The 17,739-nt window shown below is 36.4% G+C and overlaps 1 long non-coding RNA gene across 2 annotated transcripts in view; it reads left to right on the top strand.

Annotated features, from left to right (window-relative positions):
• The window catches only part of LOC746200 (uncharacterized), a 346,545-nt gene that overhangs the window by 92,109 nt on the left and 236,697 nt on the right, over window positions 1-17,739 (top strand). The window lies entirely within an intron of this gene.

The following is a 17,739-nucleotide window of genomic DNA, read 5'->3' on the forward strand; positions in this document are numbered from 1 at the left end:
CACTGTATGTGTAAATAGGGAATAAAAGTTGCTGAAATGCCATTAACAATAGCTGTGGAAATTTTGCTGTTCTGAAACTATATGCACAGAAAGAGAGTGGAACATTTCATGGTCAATAGGCAATCAGGCTATTTCCTGACACACAGAGCTGACTTGAAGGTCATATAATTGATATTAGTGTCAGACTTCTAAAATGTTGTCTTAAATAGGCAGTGGAGTCACAGAGATACAGTGGAGTTTTCCTAGCTGGAAGAAAAAATTCTTCATTTTAAGTATTGTGAAAATGTCACCAAATTTTAATTTGATTTCAACTGGACCTTTTGCAATATAATTAGAAAATATAGGACTAATCTGTATTTCCTTATAGCTGGTCATTTATCCTGTATAGCTCTTTTGGTTTGTAACTCCACTAATCAATGTAAAATGAATTACATGTAAGTTTTAATGTGACAAAAAATTGGTGATTTCAAGAGATCACATTAAAATTCTGCGTGAGTTAATACAAAATTTAAAATATCTCATTGGTTATTAAAATCACTTTGCTGAATTGTGTATAGATAAATGAATACATCTGTTAAATTTAGTTGAAATTGCAATACAAATGGAAATATTTTAAAGGTGCTTATTACCTTGTTTATATCTCTATTTTAGAGAGACATTTTGTCATTAATTTAGCACGCTATGTGGAAGAAGACTAAACTTTGAAAGAAAATCACTACAAAATTCAAAGCACTATATCATGAGAATAAAAACTAAAAATTCTAAAGTTTTTTTTAATATCTCTTAACTCCTGTGGACATGAAAGTTGGACTCATGTATCTCAGTGTTTACCTTACAAAGATCAAAAGAACAAAAACTCAGATGACAATCATATATTCTTCTCTAACTAAAAAAAAACACTTGCAGTGTAAGAAAAAGCGTAAAGAGACTACCCAAAACCTGCCAATTATAATTCTCTCTTGTGTCTCTTCTTAGTAAGTTTTTGGTTAGTTTTTTGAAGCAAATCAGGTGATAATTAAATGTGCCTGGAGGACCCCTGAAAACATCCAGTTATTATCCTCACGGACAACTTTCCCCCCAGTTATATGATGAGAGCCAACCGCTGGGCCATGGATTTATGTTGGCCACATAAAGGGGAAAAAATATTTTGTAAAGAGCAATGAATGAAAAGGGACAAAAGTTTTAAACAAGTTCCTTATCTCCTTTTAGTCCTCGGATACCTTATGTTGAATAGCCAGATCATTTTATTATTGCAAATGCCATGGCTGTAATCTTTTATTGCCTGCAGTACAGGCCTACAGCATTAAGTTAGTATAAAATTACATATAGTTTAATATATCTGTACAACACCTTTAAACAAGCTTCTCTAGGCAAGAAGGTTATCCGTCTTATAAATCTATTATTCCATTGTACATCTTGATAGCCTAGCATTGCTCCTAGCCATGTTTAAGCATTAAATAGTGCATTATTATTTCACATAAATCAACCAGAGATGTGTGAATTCATAAATTTTGCATTTGCACAGACAGTATTTTAAACGTTTTACTGCTTCGTGGGAACTCAGAGCACCAGCCTGTACACAAATCAGGACCTGAGAAATTTCAATAAAATTTAATATCACAATTACATCTTCTCAAAGTCAAAGCAGGCATGTTTTGGAAGTATTTTAACTGAGTCCAAAAATGAAAGTAAATGTGAAGAGTGGCTTTTTTGTTGGCATTTAGTCAGCTATTGTTATAACAAGCTAATAAGCACTTTACTTTTAAAATTCTTTATAGCCAAATGGTATAGAGAAAAGGTTTTATCCAAATTTGAGATGAAGGAAAAATATATCAAGATTTTAGTAATTATCTGTAATTTATTAAAAGTAACAAAGATGGAAAATAATATAGGATTGACAAGTTTATGTTACCTTTAAAATGTAGCTTTACAGTTGAACCTGAAATAAGTCATTAAAAATTTCATACTTTAGGCTCTAAGTTACCTGAGAGTAAGAAGCAGCCTTTTTTGGGGGGTTTCTAGGTGATTATCTTTGATTTGTAAGAAAACTGTATTCTCTTTCTTATTCCTAGGCATTTTGGGGAGTTGGTAACGTTTACTGTTTCTTCAAAGTTTTAATTATTTTTCTCAGAAATTATTTTTTTAAGGTTTCACTTAGTAAGAATTGGCTATGAAATTTAATGCATGGGAGTTGTGTGTTTAGGGAAGATTTCTGCTTTCGTATGTGTGGGGTGAAAATTACATTCCTGTTGCAGTGATTTCTAATGCATATAATTAACTGCACAAATGCCACACTAATTTTAAAATGGCATATTTATCACCTAGAAACAGGTGATGTAGAAAGATAAATTGCTGTAAACATAGAACTTGCTTCCAATTACGGTCAAATTCTGGGCAGACAGCTGAAAGGATAGGAGAGAAAATTTTAAAAATTCTGCCCAATTTTTTGAATTTTTCTCAACTGAGACTCTGCCATTATTAATAGGTAACTTCTGGGTGACGAAGTGAAAAAGGATAGGTAAAAACAGTATTCTACCATGGACCTTTCCTTCTGGAATGAGTGACTTTTTAATGATGAGGATTTGCTACATTGGGAAAGCAGTTTCCGTTTTCCTTTATAAACTGTAGATATTTTCTCTACCATTCTGAACACTGCCCTTTCTTTCCTGATGAACTAAAAAGCTCAAACCTAAGGTTAACAGTACCAGATTCTTATTTGGAGATTAGTGTCTTTAGAACGATAAGCAAAAGACAGACACAGGGAGCCTTTAGACCCCTACAGCTGATCAGAGTAATGACACGCATTGCCAGACACGGCCGGCTTGTACTGTTAAAGAAAGCAGATCTAGTTACCATCCATAAAAAAACTAACGGAAGCGTCTCTCTTATTCTGATGAATGTTGAAAACCAAGTGGCTTAAATAAAAGAAACAGCAACACACACTTTTTTAACGGTGATTTTTGACTATTTAGCATTCACTGCTTTGGGATCCATTTCCTTTTTGATAGTGTTGCTATCCCTGGTTTCCGTGCGTGTGTGTGTGCGCACGCGCGTGTGCGTGCATGTGTGTGTGTGTGTGTGGGTGTGAGAGAGAGAAAGTTTTATCTTGCTGTGTGTGAAAGTTTTATCTTGTTGTGGGGACCTTGACTATCAAGATATAAGGACAAAAATGATTTATTATAGAAATTACATTTTCTGAGCTGAGCCAGAAGGCACTCTTTACTTTAGCTCTTGTATAAGCAAGACTTAGTGTTATGTATATATTTTATGTGTATATATGTGTATATAATGTTTACTTAGCAATGTATATATTTATGCCACACAAGTGGCCCATGCTACCATTATGTAAATCCCTCTATTTTTCAAAGACTATATGGCTGAGGAAGGAGCATGTGGAAACAAACATGTTTAAAAATTCTCAGTGTATGTCAATGCCATTTAAATAAATATATGTTTTTTTCTCATAACACTAACTTTACTGGTTAGAGCGGAAATTACAAGAAAAAATGGACAATGAATACAGGCATATTTAATGTTATTGCACTTTGTAGATATTGTGTTTTTACAGTTTGAAGGTTTGTGGCAAACCTGCATCAAGCAAATCTATTGGTGTCATTTTTCTGACAGCATGTGTAAATTTTGTGTCTCTATTATATTTTGGTAATTATAGTAATATTTCAAAATTATTATTATTATTATATCTGTGATGGTGATCTGTAATCACTGATTTTGATGTTGTTATTATAATTGTTTTGGAGTGCCATGAACTGTGCCCGTATAAGATGGTGAACTTAATCAATGCTATGTGTGTTCTGACTGTTTCACTGACTGAGTATTCCCCCATCTCTCTCCCTCTTCTTGTGACTTCTTATTCCCTGAGACACAATGATATTGAAATTAGGACAATTAATAACCCTACAATGGCCTCTAAGTGTTCAAATGAAAGGAAGGAAGAGTCTCACATCTCTCACCTTACATCAAAAGCTGCAAATGATTAAGCTTAGTGAGGAAGGTGTGTTGGAAGTTGAGAAAGGGCGAAAGCTAGGCCTCATATAGCAGTTAATCAAGTTGTGAATGCAAAGGAAAAGTTCTTGAAGGAAATTAAAAGTGCTACTTCAGCGAACACATGAATGATAAGAAAGTTAAACAAGCTTATTGCTGATATGGGGAAAGCCTGAGAGGTGTGGATAGATCAAACCAGCTACAACATTCCCTTAAGGCAAGCCTAATCCAGAGGCCCGAACCCTCTTCAATTCTGTGGAGGTTAAGAGAGGTTAGGAAGTTTCAGAAGAAAGATATGAAGCTAGCAGAGGTTGGTTCACAAGGTTTAAGAAAAGAAGACGTCTCCATAACATAAAAGTAAAAGGTGAAGCAGTAAGTGTTGATGTAGAAGCTACAAGTTATCCAGAAGATCAGCTAAGATCACTGGGGAAGGTGACTGCATTAAACAGCAGATTTTCAATGTAGACAAAACAGCCTTATATTGGAAAGAGATGCCATCTAGGACTTTCATAGCTAAAGAGGAGAAGTCAATGCTTGGCTTCAAAGCTGCAAAGGACAGGCTGACTTTCTTATTATGGGCGAATGCAGCTGATCACTTTAAGTTGAAGCCAATGCTCACTGACCATCTTGAAAATCTTAGGGACCTTAAGAATGATGCTAAATCTACTCTGCTTGTGCTCTGTAGATGAAACAACACAGCTTGGATGACAGCACATCTGTTTATAGCATGGTTTACTGAATATTTTAAGCCCACTCTCAAGACCCACTGCTCAAAAAAATGCCTTTTAAAATATTAATATCAGTAGCTCTTTGACAGTGCACCTGGTCACCTAAGAGTTCAGATGGAGATGTACGAGGGGATTCATGTTGTTTTCGTGCCTGCTAACACAGCATCCATTCTGTGGGTGAAATGCTATCAAAGAGCATCTCATGCTACAGAGACATTTTTTTGTGAAAGGAAGAGTCAGTGTGGCAAATTTCATTGTTGTCTTATTTTAAGAAATTGCCACAGTAACTCCAATCTTTAGCAAGCGCCACCGTGATCAGTCAGCAGCCACGAATGTCAAGGCAAGACCCTCCACCAGCAAAATGATTATGACTTGCTGAATGCTCAGATGATTGTTGGCATTTCTTAGCAATATTTAAAAATTAAGGTCTACATACTATTTTGTTAAACATAGCTATTACACACTTAATAGACTATAGTGTAAACATAACTTTTATATTCACTGGGAAACCAAAGGTCCCATGTGACTTATTTAATTGCAATATTCCCTTATTGCAGTGGTTTAGACTACAAACCTGTAATAACTCTGAGATATGCCTGCATGTTGAATTCTAAGACAAAATGAATTTGTTTCATCTTTTTAAATAAAAAATTTGGCTGCAAACTAAATGTTTCTATTTCAAATGAAAATAATGGATTATTTTGTTTTCTACTCTCATGGATTCAATTTCTATTGGGTAAACCACAATGACATTTTAAAATAAACTTTAGCATATCATAGAGAGCACTGTCTTTGTGTTTTATTGTTTTCTCTTCTGTTTGCATGTTTACTAATTCACCTCAAAATATTTTGGCTAAGGAGAAATCAAGACAGCAGGCCAAAACTAAACCAATAATTGGTTAGTCTTAATTTTCCAAGTTTTGCCTCTCTTTATTTTGTTAGACATGTTCATTAAAAATATATTGTAAGCTGTTAGAATGAAAAATTCCATGTCCTGGACATCATTCATATCCTCAAATGAGCTATATATTTATAGACCTTACAGTTTTATTAGAATGTGTGCAACTAGGTAATAGGAATGTGATATTGCTTTTTATTAAAAACCAAATACCATATTTTATAATTAAAACTGGCTACAATAGGAAGGGATGCAGTCTGATTTTCTGTTTTTGTGATGAGTTGTCACGGAGCTGCTTATATATGCTGAGAAGCAATATGGCATAGTAGAGAGAACACAAACTCTAGTGTTACAATTCCTTGGTTGGTGAACTAACTCTGTCATCTGACTTTCTCATCCAGAGATGGCTTACTGTCCATCAATCTTTCATGCCACCTTTCATATCATAGAGTGGTGACTGGCAAGTATGTTCCCTGCCAGAGCCCATGCCCCCATGTCCCTCTACCTCTTGCATAGAACTGCAACCACAAGACTATGGAATGCGAACAGAAGTGATGGATGTCTTTTCTGGGCCAAACCAGTTAAGACGCAGGTATGTATGCTCCCATTTTCTTCGTGTTTTCCTGAAGGCAGAGGATTTTGAGGCCTTAGAGGAGGGCAGAACCACAAGACACAAAAAGTCATGAATATCTGTGTTGAAAGGGGTCACTGACCATTGACCACAGTTACGAGTTCTGAAATGATAGCATGTTACAGCAGCTAACACTACTGTGCAAACTAATATGTACAATGTAAATCTTGGCATTGTTTTTTTTTTCATCTCTTAAATGTAACAAGAATCTGCAATATAAATAAATGCAAAATGAGGAGGCCTACCTCACAGAGTTGCTAGGAGCCTCAAATGAAAAAGTGTTATCACAAGTGTTTCATAGTGCTAACCAGATGTACAGAATTTGCCATAATTTCTTATTCTCTCACTTGGTTTCCTAGGAACAAATCAATTGCACCTATGAGCTGGTATGGAAGTATATTGACACTATATTCTGCAACATTGTAAGAAATTGCTTACAGCTTTTTTTGCTCAACATACTTTGAATCCTCTCCTCTCCTTACTGTGTTGTGAGAAGTAATCAATGTAGTATGGCTTTTTCTGTTTCACCACTTTTATGGGCAAATATTTCATGTCAGACATCGTACTGTGTTATGTCATTTTGTCATCACAACAGCAAGAGGTGGGTGCGTTATTCCTTTTTACACATGAGATGTTAAATATCTGAAAGATTAAGTGAACTGCCCAGAGTCATGTGGCTAGGAAATGGTACCACTGAGATTCAACTTGGTTCAGTTTGACTCCAATGACATGACTTACAATCACTGTATTCTCACCTACTAAGTAATTCATGTAGTTTGCCCCTTGAATCCAAAGGAATGGAAACTTCAAAAACCTTCTCTTAACCCAGGTTCTTCAGAAAACAGAGTCTGAGGCTATGATTACACTACTGGCACCTGATTTGGAAGATGAAAACTCAGGCAAAATGATGAGAATGAGAAAAAAGGGGAAGGGAGAGAAATGAAGCAAGGAGCAATGGGAAGCAATGGGAATGGGTTGTGACCACACTTGGCTCTTGCTTCAGAACATGCTACAGAGAGACACAGTAGGCTGCTTGGCAAATGTGTTGGCCTAGCCCAAGGTTTATCTCCAGACTGGTTGCAAGGAGAATTCATATCACTAAGTAGCTGCAGGAGTGAGGAAAGGGTGGGAATACAGCTGCCTGCATCTCCCCTTCTTCCCTCATTTCCTGTTGTTCAAAGTTCTTCTCACAGAGAGGAGTTAACTTCTTGGTCGTTTTGAGTTGCGTAAGCTGGCCTGTTGGGTGGTCACTCAAGATGCCAGATCTCACATCTTGTGTGGATGTGGTGATTCAGCCAAGTCCGGGAATGACTTATAGGCATGGATCTACAGTGAGAGCTAATGGATAGAGCCTGGCAAACCCAAAACTGCTATCCGCAAGGCCCAGGCATGATGTGAATTGCAGGGTCTGAGTGGAGGAAGCTGCTAAGAGTCTGGAAATTGGGAAGTGTGAAGGAAATATGAGGAAACACCTAAGATGGGTCTGACAGAACCTTTAAATGATTCATTCAGTTAATATTTATTGAATGCCAAGGGTATGCCCGGCACTGTTATAGGTGATGGAGAAACATCAGTGAAAGAAAACAAAGTTAAAAAGTCTTTGCTTTCATGAAGCATATATTCTAGTAGGGAAGAAAGAAAAAATGTAAGATGTATAAGTACAATATATGGCATGTTGGAGGAAGATCAAGCTGGAACATGGATATGAAATGTTTAAAATAGAGAGTAGTCAAGAGATTCTTTATTGCAAAGATCACTTTTGAGTAAGACCTAACAGAATGGAAGCACAACCATGACAATATTTGGACATGAGCAAGTGCAAAGGTTCTGATTATGGAGTGTGTGGGCACATTCCTGCAACAGCAAGGAGGCGAGTGAGGGAGGAGAGGAGCTTGTTATGAGGAGAATCATATGAGCAAATGTCTGGATGATGTTGACTCATGTAGGTAATTATAGGGACTTCATATTTTTTATTAGTTACGTATTTTGGCTGACTCATTTATGCATCACAACAATGGAAAGATGGACAGCATTATTCCCGTTGTATGGATGAGCAAACTGAGCCTCATGCCGGTCAAGTGAAGGATCCAAAGTCCTATCTAGCAAAAGATCACAAAGTGATTACTAGAAACTTCATTATTAGGAGGAAACACACCTATCAAAGGAAATCCACTCAGTTCCAACTAGCTTTCAGAATCGAAATGCCTAAGTATGATCAGTAACCAAGAATGATGACAACTTCTATGAAAAGCTGTTTATATTTATTCCTTGCAACAATCCTCTGAGATGGGTACTGTCACTATTTTCATTTAACGGATGAGGAAATTGAGATATTTTAGTAACTTACCCAAAGTAAAAACATTGGAACGTGACAAATTAGGAATGGAACATATGCATTCTGCTTTTAGAAACTGTGCTATGTCTACAAGGACACCATTGCCTTTACAAATTCTTTAGTTAATGTTATTGTATGTCATATTTTTTCCCAGAGTCCTTCCTAGTCTTTCTTCCTTTTCAGTTTTAAAAAATAATCATATAATTCCTGGTCCTTTTCAGATAATTACTTTTTCTTTCCCCTTGAGACAGAGTCTCTCTCTGTCTTGCCCAGACTGGAGTGCAGTGATGCGATCTTGGCTCATTGCAGCCTCTGCCTCCTGGGTTCAAGCAATTCTCCGGTCTCAGCCTTCCAAGTATTTGGGACTACAGGCATGTGCCACCATGCCCGGTTAATTTTGTATTTTTAGTAGAGACTGGGTTTCACCATGTTGGCCAGGCTGGTCTCGAACTCCTGACCTCAGGTGATCTAACTGCCTTGGCCTCCCAAAGTGCTAGGATTATAGGCGTGAGCTACTGCGCCTGGACTCATACTTTGTTTTTTAATCATATCTCTAAGGCTGTGACAAAATGTCTTCATCTTATTTTTTTTCTAATTTTTTCCCAACATTGTTACTTGCTTTCCTTACTTCTTACTGAATTAACATCTTTTGCAAAATTTTCAACAACTCATAGTGAATAGGAAACTTTCTCAGTTTGTCTTCACGTGAATTTTTATTTATTTTTGCCTTTGTTTTGAGTGATAATTTAGGTATAAACTTTTATGTTAACAGTGCTTCAGTGGTTTTCTGGCAACTATTTTTATTGATAAGAATATTGCTCATTATTTAACTTTTTCTTCAATACATTCTGTTTTTCTGCCTTCTTTATAGATTTTTTCTTTGTTTTTGAAATTCTACAGTTTCACTGCAATATATTATGAAGAAGAAAAATTAACCTACTCACTTTGTGTTTCTTTTTGCCATATAAAAGTTTATTTCTTCTTTTGGTTCTGGAAAATTCACAGTCATTTTGCTTTGTTGCTTCTCTTTTGTTCTTCGTATTCTTGTTCTCTGGAATTTTTGCTAGATGTATATTGGATATTATTTTTCTATTTTCTAGGTCTCTCCCCCCCCCCTTTTTTTTTTTTTTTTTTTTGAGACAGGGTTTCTGACTCTGTCACCCAGCCTGGAGTGCAGTGGTGTGATCATAACTCACTTCAGCCCCAATCTCCCAGGCTAAAGCAATCCTCCTACTACAGCCTCCAGAGTAGCTGGGATTGCAAGTGCTTGCCACCATGCCCAGCTAATTGTTTTCATTTTTGTTTTTGTAAAGATGGGGTCTTGCTATGTTGCCAGGGCTGGTCTTGAATTCCTGGACTCAAGCAATTCTTCCCCCTTGGCCTCCCAAAGTGCTAGGATTACAGGCATGAGCCGCCATGCCCAGCTTGTTTTCTAAGCCTCTTTACTTTCTTCTTATATTTTACTCTTCTGATCTTTCAGCTTATGAATTCTCTCTTCATCTCTATCTAACCTACTATTTAGCCAATATATTGAGTTTCATTAAAAATCAAATTAACTGGGGTAAAATTTACATACAACAAAATACATACATTTTAAGTGTATCATTTGAAAAGTTTTGAGAAATATATACATATACATAACTATCACCCCAGTGAAGATAGAGAATATTTTCATCATCACAAGTTACAATAAATTTCTCATTCTCCTTTGCAGTGAATTCCATCTACTGCCTATCTCAGGCAACAACTGATCTTATTTCTAGGCCAGGCGCGGTGGCTCACGCCTGTAATCCCAGCACTTTGGGAGGCTGAGGCGGGCAGATCACAAGGTTGGGAGATCGAGACAATCCTGGCTAACATGGTGAAACCTGTCTCTACTAAAAATACAAAAAATTAGCCAGGCGTGGTGGTGGGCACCTGTAGTCCCAGCTACTCGGGAGGCTGAGGCAGGAGAATGGCGTGAACCCGGGAGGCGGAGCTTGCAGTGAGCCGAGATTGTGCCACTGCACTCCAGCCTGGGCGACAGAGCGAGACTCCGTCTCAAAAAAAAAAAAAAAATCTTATTTCTCTCACAATAAATTGATTTTGCCTGTTGTAGAATTTCAATAATGTTCTAAAAACATATGAATAAAAAGATATAGTATATATAGTCCTTTGTATCTAGCTACTTTCAACTCAACATGTTTTTGAGGTTCATTCATGTTATGTTTATCAGAAATTCACTGTGTTTTAATACTATATTTAATTTTATGTATATACTACCATGTAATGATAAATACCTGATTTGATTTTTCTCCAAACAGTTTCTGCCTAAGAACACATAACAAACTGGGAGTATATATTAAGCTATGGTGGCCCCACACTTTTAGCATTATAGGATACACAAACATCAACACTTTGGAATTACTTATAAGTCGAATAATAAACCAAATTCTAGAGTGTGCCTGACACTGAGAGTATGGGCAGAAAGGCAGAGAAGTCTTAAAAAATTTCATGAAAAAGAATAGATGAGTGGAGACACTTAGATCAAGCACAGAAATTACTTCTGTAAGAAAAAGTCCAAGAATAAGTTCCATAGTTCTGAACACAGAGCTGGGACTTGGTAGTTTATTGCTCTGTCCACAGGGAAGGGCCTTGAAAGAGAGTCAGACCAACAATAACATCCTTGGAGAAGCATTGCTCTTTGGAAAAATCAAATATATAGGAAAGGTGGTGGCTTTTGGAGGTGTCACAGTTAAGGCAAAGAAGGAAATAAGAGTGAAGAAATTAAGGATCCTGCAGAAAAGAAAGTGGAAAAAAATGGCGATACTCTCTCCTCTCTATCATTACCCATTAAAGCATTTGTATTTTATTAAACTAACAGGAGAGGGCACTCTTGAACTAGTAACCCCATTGACAAGGACTAGAAAAAAGCAGATCACATTCACATGAAACTGCTGTAAAAAGAAAATAGAAAATCTGAGTAATTTCAGTTGTTGAATATTCTCCCCTCCCAAAAAAATCACAAAGCAGAAGAGAAGTATAATACAACTTCTCAAATTGAATATTCTCCAAAAAGCATTTGGGGATACAGAAAAAATATACCTTAAATTAGAAGTTTGAAAACTAAGAAAATAAATTTCCAAAAAAGAGGATGAAATTCAGAGTTGATTGACTTCAGGAATTGGAATAAAAAGGAAAAAAAATACCAGATATGAAGATTACATTACAAAATACGTGAGAGAGTAGACTTAAATAAATACTGACAATTAAAACTATTGCTATCATCCTACAAGGAGAGAAAAATCAGACAACCTACAAAAATTTCCAGGGCCAGGGACTATTTTGTGAAGGCAGCTAGGACTGGAAGTGGCAACAGAGTATGACCAAATATACATAGCAGCTGATCTGGCTGGGCATAGAAGTAAAACACATTCTACTCCATGGTTGGAGTAAGTGGGAGATAGTAAACCCTTCTTTTCCCAGAATCTTATGGCTATATCCACATCTATATTATTAGAGGCCTGCTGCTGCTGATTTAGGGGAAATTTCTGCCTAAGGCTAACCAGAGATACAAGTCAGAGTTTTTCTACCATGGATAGCAGAAGAAAGCCACATGTCTGAGGTTATCATATCCAGAAAACTCTCCACTTGAAAACAAGAGCATAGAATAACAAACAGCAGTGGTCCACCACTAGGGGAAACACAAGAGGGTGGAGAAATAACCATTAAATGACAATGTGTGGAGGGATGATGAAAGCTTAGGTAGAAGATAAATGCAAAGAAAACCTTTTACAACCCAACATTGATTCTAAGCTCAAGGCAATGGCAGTCCACCACTAGAAGAATTTGAAGCCTATGGTGCAAAACCAATAATCATAGCAGCGTCACAACCCAAATACAGCTCAACTGTTGACTAGTTTGACTCAAATCCTTACACTAATGGTCCAATTATTACACATAATGTCTCTGTTACACACAATGTTTAATGAAAGTTATAAGATTCACAGAAGCCAAGGCAGAGAACAATCACTTGTCAACAGACAAACCAGTCAACAGAACCAGACTCAGAGATGATCAAAATGTTGGCAGTATCAGAGATTTTAAAATAACTGTGATTAATGTCAAAGGATTTAAAATGAAAAAGATGGAGTGTGAAATTTCAACAAAGAGTTAGAAACTATAATACAGAGTAAAAGAGAAATGCTAGAATTATAAACACAAACACAAACATGTATGCACACACAAACTACTACAGATGAAAGATGAAGTATGCCTTTGAACAGCTCAGCCAGTAACTTGATATAGCTGAAGAAAATATTAGTGAGGAAAAAATCAGGAAAGCATTAGTCTTTAAAATAATCTAAACTAACATGTACAGAAAAATGAGTGGGAAATGAAAACACGGTAAATTCAAGAGCTGTGGGACAATATCAAATAATCTAACATATCTTTAATGGATCCCATAAAGAAAAGAGTGAGAGAAGAATAGAAAATGGATTGAAGAAATATTGAAAATATAATAGATAAGAACAGACACTCTCAACCTATACTTTGTACTACATATAAAAAAAGAACTTGAAATGAAAAATAGAACTAAATATAAAACCCAGAACTTTAAAACTGCATAAGACACTAAACTAGAAAACATAGGAGAAATATTTGTGACTTTGTGTTAGGGCAATATTTCATAGACATAAAATAAAAAGCCCAAACCATAAAAGGAAAAAATGATAAATAGGACTTCTTCAAATTGAAAACTTTCTTTCTTTGAAGGACAATGTTAAGCAAATGAAAAAGCAAATGTCATAGACTGGGAGAAAATATTTATAAGACATATAACTGAGAAGCAGTCTTTAATAGAATATATACATAATTTTTAAGGCTCAATTATTAGAAAATAACCTAATTTAAAAATGAGCAAAATATTTGAAAAGATAGTTCATTACTCTACAGATAGTGATTGCAAGAAATCACATGAAAGGATGCTCAACACCATTTTTTATTAGAGAAATGCAAATTGCAGCTACCATAAGATACCAAAACATACCTGGTAGAATAGTTAAAATACTGTATCAGACAATACCAGGTGCCAGGTTGGATGGAGACCAGCTATAACCCTCACATATTGCTGATGGTAATGTGAAATGGTACAGTCACTTTGGAAAATTGTTTAGCAACATATATAAACTTAAATATATACTTGCCATATAACCAAAGAGTTCTGGTCCTACACAGTTACATGAGAGAGAAGAAAACATACACACACACACACACACACACACACATGCAATGCCCCCAAAACTCTACCTAAATGTTTATAGTAGCTTTGTTCCTAAGTTATCCCAACTGGAAAAAAAAACAAATGTCCAGTATCTGGTAAATGTATAAACAAACTAGAATCTGTTCTCTTCTTCCTCTTTCACCAGTGCACCAACTAAATAGCAAAAGCAATAGCAGGAATTGTTTTTGACCTATTCTACACATCTCCATTTTAACAATAAAATAATAGAAAAAGATCAAGTCACCTTACACCAAAAGCAATGGCAACAAAAGCCAAAATTGACAAATGGGATCTCATTAAACTAAAGAGCTTCTGCACAGCAAAAGAAACTACCATCAGAGTGAACAGGCAACCTACAACATGGGAGAAAATTTTCGCATCCTACTCATCTGACAAAGGGCTAATATCCAGAATCTACAATGAACTCAAACAAATTTACAAGAAAAAAACAAACAACCCCATCAAAAAGTGGGCGAGGGACATGAACAGACACTTCTCAAAAGAAGACATTTATGCAGCCAAAAAACACATGAAAAAATGCTCATCATCACTGGCCGTCAGAGAAATGCAAATCAAAACCACTATGAGATATCATCTCACACCAGTTAGAATGGCAATCATTAAAAAGTCAGGAAACAACAGGTGCTGGAGAGGATGTGGAGAAATAGGAACACTTTTACACTGTTGGTGGGACTGTAAACTAGTTCAACCATTGTGGAAGTCAGTGTGGCGATTCCTCAGGGATCTAGAACTAGAAATACCATTTGACCCAGCCATCCCATTACTGGGTATATACCCAAATGACTATAAATCATGCTGCTATAAAGACACATGCACACGTATGTTTATTGCGGCATTATTCACAATAGCAAACACTTGGAACCAACCCAAATGTCCAACAATGATAGACTGGATTCAGAAAATGTGGCACATATACACCATGGAATACTATGCAGCCATAAAAAATGATGAGTTCAGGTCCTTTGTAGGGACATGGATGAAACTGGAAACCATCATTCTCAGTAAACTGTCGCAAGAACAAAAAACCAAACACCGCATATTCTCACTCATAGGTGGGAATTGAACAATGAGAACACATGGACACAGGAAGGGGAATATCACACTCTGGGGACTGTGGTGGGGAGGGGGGAGGGGGGAGGGATAGCATTGGGAGATATACCTAATGCTAGATGACTAGTTAGTGGGTGCAGCGCACCAGCATGGCACATGTATACATATGTAACTAACCTGCACAATGTGCACATGTACCCTAAAACTTACAGTATAATAAAAAAAAAAAAAAGAATTTTCAGACCAAAAAAAAAAAAAAGAAAAAAAAGAAAAATAAAATTTGCAACTATGGTTCTTAATTTTCACTTCAGATGTAGTCATATGTATATTTGTAGGATTCGTCAGGAACCTGGAATTCTCTCATGATAAAATACATGGAAGCTTAATTACATTAATAAAAACACAACACTATTGAAATTTTGCTTTCTATCAGTTAAAACAGTAGATTACAGGAAATTAACCATTTTATGCCCTTTCCTGAGTATTGAGTTTCTCAGCATTTTAAAATTTATTAAAAATAAATCATGTTGAAAGTGCCAATGTTGCCACCCTTTGGAATGACATTATTTACATGCAAAAGAGACTACTGCTAGGATTGTTCCCTTCACCTGCTTTTCAGTATGCACGCTTTTGGATAGAGGAAGAAGCCAGGGTGCCTTTTCCTACTCTCATGCAGCCAACACAACACTTCTGACCCCAGAGGTGTGAGGGTTTTCTCCCTTCACTAACCAAGGAATTCTCCAAGTGGACATCAGATGAGTGTTCCACAATTCAATTCAATTCAAATCTGACACGATCTACCTGGAGATAGTATCAGATTCCACAGGTTGAGGGCTCAATCTCACAAGCCTGTCTCCCACTTCAGATGACAGTTGCAAGCCTCAGGCTGTGGCTTGGTTTCTGATTTACCAGCTATAAACTGGGGTTTTCATGACCTCCTCCTTGGGTTCCGTTAGTTTGCTAGAGTTGCTCACAGGACTCAGGGAAACACTTTACTTATGTTTGCAGTTTATTGTAAAGGATATTACAAAGGATGTAAATGAATAGGCAGATGGAAGAGATGCCTAGGGCAAGGTGTTTGGGAAGGGTTGCTGAGCTTCCATGCCCTCTCTAGGCACACCACCCTCTTGGAACCTCCATGTTTTCAGCTATCTGGAAGCTCTCTAAACCCAGTCCTTTTGGATTTTTAGGGAAGATTAATTAGGTAGGCCTGGTTGATTAAGTCATTGACCATTGTTGTCAATCACCTTAACCTTCAGTCCTTTACCCTTCCCCAGGATTTGGGGGATGGGACTATATATTCCAACTCTTTAATCAAGCCTTGGTCTTCTGGTGGCCAGCGATCATTCTGAGGTTATCTAGGGCCTCTCAGCAACCAGTCATCCCATTAACATACAAAAGACACTCTTACCACTCCTGAGATTCCAAGCATTTTAGAAGTTGTGTGACAGGAAACTGGATGAAGATCAAATATTTAAATCTTATTATAAATCACAATATCACACATATATGGACCCCAAAACTGTTGGGGATAATGAAGTTGGTTTAAATGTGCAGACAGCAAAAAGGTTGTCAAAATCTTGCCTAGCTTAGGGAAACTGACAGAGTAGATTTCTTGGCAGTATCTTTGTGGTTGTTAGATTCTCAATGTCAAATATCTTTCCTTTATACCCCTATGTTTCTTTAACATTTTCTTTAAATTTGCACAATTTAGAAATTTCAACAAATTAGAAAAGCAATTTATGCTACAAAGGAATCTTTTCTTAAAAATTAGAGTACTCTTCAGTATTTTAAACTTTCTTAAATCTACATTCATATGTTAGCATGATTTTGTTTAAAATACCCAGCAGACATCAGCCATGCTGGATTGATTAAGATAAGCAGTTGATAAAAATTGGAGCTCAGAGCAGGCCTGGATAGATTGCTGTCATGAGAAGATTTGGTGAGCAAAAACAAGAGTACTGAATGTCTATATAGCGAACACCAGGATGCTGAGGACGTTACTCAATTTGTCCCTCCTTTTTCTTTATTAATATTCCCAGCTTCCTGTATATGCCTCAGCACACTGAGTTCAAATTAGCCTATAACAAAGAATAGGGAATTGAAATAAACATACATGAAGCCCTTATATTTCATGGAAAGGAATGACAATTGGATCATGTACTCAAAATCTTATGTTTCCTATGATCTTATGTATCCTGCACAAAAATGCTCATATATGAGAAATACGGGGTTTACTTGTATTTGTGAGCCAAACTTACCTGGTATGATACTTAACAATTGCAAATACTGTACAGTTTCTTACTGGAACTGTGCATTTTTGATTTCTTAATAATATACAAATAAACTTTTGAAAGGGCAACTATTTAATACTGCCTATAGCTGCATTTTATCAGTTATTTGCAAAATTTAATCAAGCACCTTGTGTCATAATTTCCTTGGAGAAACTTCTATATCTCAGGGTGCAATAGTATTGCCTTTGTGTCACACACTCAACATTTGCTTTTTTCATAGTCTCTCTGCCCTTTAAAACTCAAGTTAGAACAAGCAAATAAACAAACACACCCTCTCATCTCCTCTTCACAATCCCAGAATACCATCCATAGCTAGTTTATAACTTTTTGAAATGGTAATCAGCAACTATACCTGTGCATAACATCTGCTGGGAATTTATATCTATTTAATTCACCAACCAGGTAATAAAATATCCTGGGTGCAATTTTCCCTAGAACTATGGTATATGGACTCAAATTGAAGCAGACATAAAAAAGTATGCTACTTGTTTCCTTGGCAGACTTTTCAAGAAATCAC

The sequence above is a fragment of the Pan troglodytes genome, chromosome 5, assembly GCF_028858775.2.
Source record: "Pan troglodytes isolate AG18354 chromosome 5, NHGRI_mPanTro3-v2.0_pri, whole genome shotgun sequence".
Classification (NCBI taxonomy): domain Eukaryota; kingdom Metazoa; phylum Chordata; class Mammalia; order Primates; family Hominidae; genus Pan; species Pan troglodytes.